This window comes from Triticum aestivum, chromosome 6D (genome assembly GCF_018294505.1).
Source record: "Triticum aestivum cultivar Chinese Spring chromosome 6D, IWGSC CS RefSeq v2.1, whole genome shotgun sequence".
Lineage (NCBI taxonomy): Eukaryota > Viridiplantae > Streptophyta > Magnoliopsida > Poales > Poaceae > Triticum > Triticum aestivum.
The window spans coordinates 464,857,978-464,864,914 of NC_057811.1; the positions used below are offsets into that span (position 1 = coordinate 464,857,978).

General features: G+C 41.6%; 1 pseudogene; it reads left to right on the forward strand.

Moving 5' to 3' along the window:
* Positions 1 to 6,685, forward strand: part of LOC123142710 (probable protein phosphatase 2C 48) — a 68,601-nt pseudogene extending 61,916 nt beyond the window's left edge.
* Positions 6,686 to 6,937: the final 252 nt, after the last annotated feature.

The window sequence follows — 6,937 nt, forward strand, 5'->3', positions numbered from 1 at the left end:
GTCGGCCTCCGCTGCGCGCCCCCGAGCCGTCGCCCCGTACGTCACCGTCGCCGCCCTCCGCCCCTGGCCCGCCGCGGTCGCCGTCGCCCTCCGCCACCCACGCCGTCACCCTCCGCCACCCTGTGAGCGCCGCCCCGATCCCCTCCTCCTCCTCCCTGTAATGGCCGCCGCCGCTGCCGCCGCGCCCCCTAGCTATTATATATGTGTAGTTTAGATTTTAGTAATTTAGTTGTATTAATTTGGATGTGTAGTTAGATGTGTAGTTAATTTAGTTGTTGTAATTTAGATGTATTAATTTAGATGTGTAGTTTAGATTTTTTTGGTGATATTATTATTGAATATGCAAATGTTTGTATGTTCATATGCAAAGAATATATAAATTTTTTGATAGAATTTTTATGATTTTTTTCTGTTGTAATTTTGTTCATAGAATTTTTATGATTTTTTTGTTCATAGAAATTGTGTATGATCAAATTCATTTATGTATGTTCATATTTAGAAGAAAAAGAAGGAGAGAAAAAAGGAAAATAAGAAGAGGAAGAAGGAGAAGAAGAAGAAGAATAAGAAGAAGAGGAGAGGAAGTAGAGGAGAAATAAATAAGAAGATGAAAAAGAAGAAAAAAAGAGTAGAAGAATAAGAAATAGAGGAGAAGAAGAAGAAATTAGAAATAGAGGAGAAGAAGAAGAAATAGAATAATATATTATTCTATTTTTTCTTCTTCTCCTCTATTCCTTCTTCTTCTCCTCTTTTTTTCTTTTTTTTTCTTCAATCTCCTCCTCTGTTCCTTTCTTCTTCTCCTCTTTTTTTCGTCGTCTTCCTCTTCTTATTTTTTATCGGGTATGTCGTTGTCGATATATGTACCCCCTCCCCGATAACTTTTAGTAAGTACTACTTAGAAAGTGTTTAATAGAATTAGTTAGAAAAATAATAGAACTAGTTAAACTAACTAGTTTATTTTTAGTAAGTACTACTTTATTCTATTTATAGTAAGGAAATTAATAGAACTAGTTTGTTTTTTTAGTTAAAGCAATTATTCCCGCATCGACGTCGATGATGCCTATCCCGCATCCTCGTCGTCGACTCGGCGGAGGAGGCCGGCTTGATCAGAGGGGCCATGTCCGGGACTGGGCTCCGCCGGGCTGGTTTTGGGAGGTGCTACCTTCCGGTGGGCGCAGGTTGGTGAGGAACCAGCCCGTCGTTGACCCGATCCTTGTTTGGTGGCGCTCGCGTGGGCCAGTGACGGTGCCGAGACTTCCGGACACCGCGGAGGTGGTACGTCACCGTGTCAGCGAGGAGGACCAGCACGTCCGTCGCTACATGGTTGCGTTGGAGGGCAGGTTCGACAATACCTGGTAGGTTCTTCAGGGATCTCACTGGAGCTATGATCCTGTGATGGTTCCGTCCCTTTGGGTGTCCACCGCCCGCGCCGATACCCGTCGGGCGCTACTGTTCTAGCTGTACTAGCGATGCTATATGTATGATAGTATTCGAGGTGTATTAGTGATAATATTCGACGATGTACGGACGCATGGAGATGATGTAGTTTTGCTTATAATTGAATGCATCCTAATTTGAATACTACTTTATTTTGTGATTTGATTTTGCTTATTGAATGCTCAAAGTGGAAAACTACTCCGATCCTACTTTGAATGCTAAAATTGGAGAGCACTATGATTAGTTGATAGCTTATAGGGTTTTTGTTTTCGCAGAAATCTAGGAGCCCCCGGCCCCTCCATCATCCCCGCCGTCGTCCCCGTCACCGCCCCCTCCGACATCGAGCTGAGACCAGCCAAATCCTCTTTTAGAAAGATAATTAAACGATATTTCAGGTTGACTGTAAGTCTGTCGAGTCTCCACCATATATGAGAGGACGAAGAATCCCGACTGTTGTCGTGGGGGTAGCTTCTCCTTCGTTCCCGTGTGCTAGACAAGTTGGTGTAATGCACTCGAGAATGAAAGGAGGAGCTACCATCACCGACGGTCGCAAATGTCAGAGAGGAATCAGTGAGGGAGAGTTCCACCATATATATATGAGAGGACGAAGAATCCCGACTGTTGTCGTGGGGGTCGCTTCTCCTTTGTTCCTGTGTGCTAGCTAGACATTTTGGTGTAATGCACACGGGGACAAAGGGAGGAGCGACCATCAACAACGGTCGAATGTATATACCACGTGAGCTGAGAGTTTTCAAGAAAAGACTCGACAAACCGATAGTCAACCCGTGATGAATAATAATGATCTAACTTAGGTTTTTTAGTACATATATTTAATTGTAGATGTTTGATATTTGAATTATGAACATAGGAAATGTCGTACTCGGACGACGAAAGTCTCCCGGGGGAGTGCGACTGGTGCCACGACGACCGAGGTCAGTGCGACAGGCCTCACCTGGACGAAGATCGGCGCTTCAGTATTAAGCTGGAGGAGACGTTCGATGTTGAAACGGTACGCAACGACGATAAGTGTTATTGTTTCGTAATTAAGCACGACTTCAACTATTTCAACGTGTACTTTTCATCTTTTACAATTCGGCTAGCTTATCCCATGCCGTGCAAGATGCTACGTCTTGGAGAGGATGGGTTTTGAAGACCATGAAAGTATGGAAACAAAGAAAATTCACCTAAGGACCATCATGATATAGATTTTGAAGTAAAGCTGTATAATTCTGAGAGCGTAACCCATTTTGGTTGCAAAAATTGGGAAGCATTTTGCAAGATGTATGGTTTTGATGAGGGTATGCTTGTCACCATGGATCTTGGTGATCCTGACATCGAGCAAGACAATATGGACATTTGGGTCCTTGTTGATACGCCTCCAATTCTACCGCTATGTGAGTTTCTCAAACATAGTTATTAGCTAATTTATATTGTTCATTTCAAAATAGTTGACAGCTTATTTTCATTGACAGCTTATTTTGATTGTTCAAACAATGTGCGGAACATGGTAGACAGAACCTACTACACCGATGGCTCTGAGTTAACTTATAAGGAGAAAACTCATCTGGTCAGATTTTGTACTGATATTGAGAATTACAATATCTACAATCAAACTCCTCAACATTATGGTCAATACGTGCCACTAGTGCACGTGTTGAACTACGGTAACTACTATGGAGATACCCTGGTAAGATTTCTTATTATTACGACATCCGTGCATATTTTGGATAGTTCTAAAACTACTACATTATCATTGCTAACTATGAAGTTATTACTATGTTTTTCAACAGATAATCCCAGAGGATTGTGTGCCTCATTTGATGTATCAGAATGGTAGGCTTGATGTTTTGAATATACAACCAGGTCATCCTACGAATCTCAACTGTCCATACCGGATTTCTAAAAGAAGTGGAGACATGCAAATCAAAGAATGGAAAAAATGTATGGACAGTCGCAAGGAGGTTCTTGGAAGCAAAAGGAAGCGAGGCGCAAGAATTGGAGACAGGATGATCTCCATTCTCCATAATGGAGAGTCAGGGTCTATATTGTTTTATGCTATTTTACCTTAAAGAGGGTATTTCGGTCCTACCTAATACTGATGATCATGTGCTAAGAACAATTAAGTAGGGTTGGTTCGATGACTGTGAGGATGATGATCGTATGACTTGTTATTAATAATGAGTAGAAGTTGTATGATGATGATTAGTAGGACTTGTTATTATATATGATGATGCATGATGCGCGCATGAAGAGTTATTATATATCAGCGGGTGAAATGAACATGCATTGGATTGAAGTGAAGGCAACATGCATGTGGTGCGTGTCGAAAGTAGTACAATCCAAACTTGATCAAGTCCGGATTAGTATTACTTTCGACATGCACCACATGTTGCCTTCACTTCAATCTAAGCCATGTTTAGGCATAGCAGTACGTAGCATTGGTAAACCAAGCACGGAGATATAAGAGAGGACACTTCTCTCTAATAGCTACCTAATAACAACCTAAATTAACCCCCCAAAACCCCCAACCCCCCCCCTTTCAAAAAAAAACAAAAACCTCAGCTCCTGCCAGGTGCTGACGCATGGATGCCTATTGGTCCCGGTTGGTGGCACCAACCGGGACCAAAGGCCCTCCTGCCTGGGCTCCCCGCACCGGCCACGTGGACGACCTTTAGTCCCGGTTCGTGTAAGAACCGGGACTAAAGGGCTAGGGCATTAGTAACGACCCTTTAGTCCCGGTTCCAGAACCGGGACTAAAGGCCCTTATGAACCGGGGTAAAAGCCCCTTTTCCTACTAGTGTAATGGCTAGGATGATGCATCATTTGATAATTCAAGAAAAGGTCATGTCTTTACAGAAATGTTCAATCCCCCCTCAGTTTGAACTTGTAAGGTGTACTAATTGTTTAAAAATTTAACCTTACCTAATTTTGACCAAGTTTGTAGAATAAAACATAAATATATACTATAGAAAATCAGTATCATTAGATTCATGATGAAGTATATTTCCATATTTGATTTATTTAAGGGCTGTTCGGAAAGCCTCCATGCCCTCGCCACGGAGCGGAGCGGACGGAGCGACCTTCTGGCCACTCCGTAGATTATAGTTGCAGGCCACTCCGCTCCGGAGCGGACCTGCGGAGTGGGAGTGAGTCCGAACAGGCCTTTAGTATTGTAGGTGTTAGATGTATGTTGCTACAGATTTTATCAAACATAGGCAACTTTGACTTTTCGAAATTTAATTCACCTTATATTTTGACAGACATGGAGTAGTAATTGCTGGGACCAGATCCATGCACCATCATCTGAAACCCATGTATTCATGAGGTGTAATGTTAATTTTAACAAATCTGCCCATGGACAGGACCTCGATACCATGATTCACAGACCAACCAACATAGAATTTCTGTAGACTGACATATACGCCGAGTTCATCTTGTGGTATGTCCCTGACCTTTTCTGATGACAACGCTCTTAGTTAGGATGCCATCAGGCTCCAAAGCAAACCAAAGCAAACCTGGGAGCAATTTACTTACCACTAAATTAAGATAATTTTTGCATAAGGTTTTCTCGTAATTCGTTACCAAGATGGGTAGCACTGTATAGTTTCCTAGCAGCAACATTTGGCCAGCTTCTTAGATTTTATCTACATGAATAGTAGATTTGCTCATTTTGATTTATAACATTGTAAATGATCACCTCAGCTGCCAGATTAACATAATGGAACGTCGTCAGGTGTATTTGAAGGTTGCCAGTTTAGGTGGGCCAAACAGCCATTGCGCTGAGGTCAAAATAAGCATGACACCAGTTTGATTCTTTTAGGGGTCACCTACATGGTGAAAGATGCTCAGGCACACATCATTGTTGGGTTTTCCCATGTCATGTCATACTTGGTCTGTAACTGAATCTTGAGAATTCATTTGTATGACTTGATGTACAAACGTGTTATTCATAATGAAAATAATATCATTGTATGTGCTTAAAATATTATGTCATAATTCTGTAAAAAATGGCATCTTCTACTAGATAAAGAAGTGATAACGGTAAAAAAAAATCTTTGGGTAGGCTCCATGTGTAGGAGGTTGGAACCTTTAGATATTAGGAAGTGTGCATTAATTCTCCTGATGGAAAATCGCCCAGCTAGGGAATGAGAATAGTGACACTAAATCGAGATTTTTGATCTGTTTGTATTTAAAACAAGATAAGGGCAAGATAATAAAAATTGATGTATGTTTTGATAAAGGTTTAAAGAACTACGGATAACAATGTCGCCACACTATCGATACACACATGCACTCACATACATGGATGGGTATCATCACTATCCTAAACATTGAACTATTGGCTGGTTTGAATAACATTTGGTTTATCAGCCAATAACATATTATTGCGTTTGATAGTATGATTTATGTTAGTTGATTGTAAAAAAAAGACGCATGTTCTTTTAGACGGCATTGTTCTCGGTTATTTTAGCTTTATGAATTGCATCTTAAATTTTAGACGGCATTGTTCTCAGATTATCTATTTTAGCTTTTCTTTCTCCTCAGGCACCCGGAGTCGCACGACGATCTCACCGTCCTCCTCTTCCACATCGTCCTCGGCTGCAAGTTCATCGCCTCTCAACGAGACCGGCAAGGCTAAGCTCATCGGCCCCTCAGTTCAGAGTAACGTCCAGGCAAGCCATTCATCCTGTTTCCTCTCTTCGTCACAGTTGCTCTTCCGTGAGAATGGTGCTATGATGATGATTGCCTATTTGCTTTGGCGTGGGTTCATCAGGTGGAGGAGCAGAAGAAGCTAGACGTGCTCTCCGACGAGGTGTTGGTCAATGCCCTTGTCAGCAGCGGCCGCATCGTATGAATTTTCTCTCATCTCGGTTCTTTTTATTTTTGAACAAGATCATTGGTTCCATTCTGTTTTGTGACACCGCTCTGCGAACGACCTCATATATGCAGTGTGTTCTTGTGTCCGAGGAGGACGAGGAGGCTTTTCATTCATGGACCGAAAGCACCGTGCGAAGTGTGTAGAAAACTTACACTACATATGCTCTGCTCATCAGAGCTATTCCACAATTTTGTCCCCACTTATACCTTTTTACACTTTATATGTGTAGATTCTTTCAATTTTTTAAGACACTGTTTTTTGTTTTTTAAGTGTTCATGTGTGCAAAATTACTTCTGCGGTGAGCCGACATCGGGTGAGCTTGACGAGTACTTCCTGACGGTTGATGTCCTTGAGAACTATGGATTTCTGTAGAAGAAAAAAACTAGAGTATCTTCGGGCTATATCCTTGTTTGATCTATAAATGTTCGGCAAAATCACTTTTCTTATCAAAATGTGTGGACATTTTCTTATAAGATCACAATTTTTTTATCTGGTTATGTGCAAGTTCATGTAAGGAGAGCAAGGATCCCTGGGAGATGCTACTCTAATTTTTTGCCATTAAGATGACACTATTGATCACAATCTTGTTATGGCCGAAACAATTGCCTTGGATCATAATTTTTT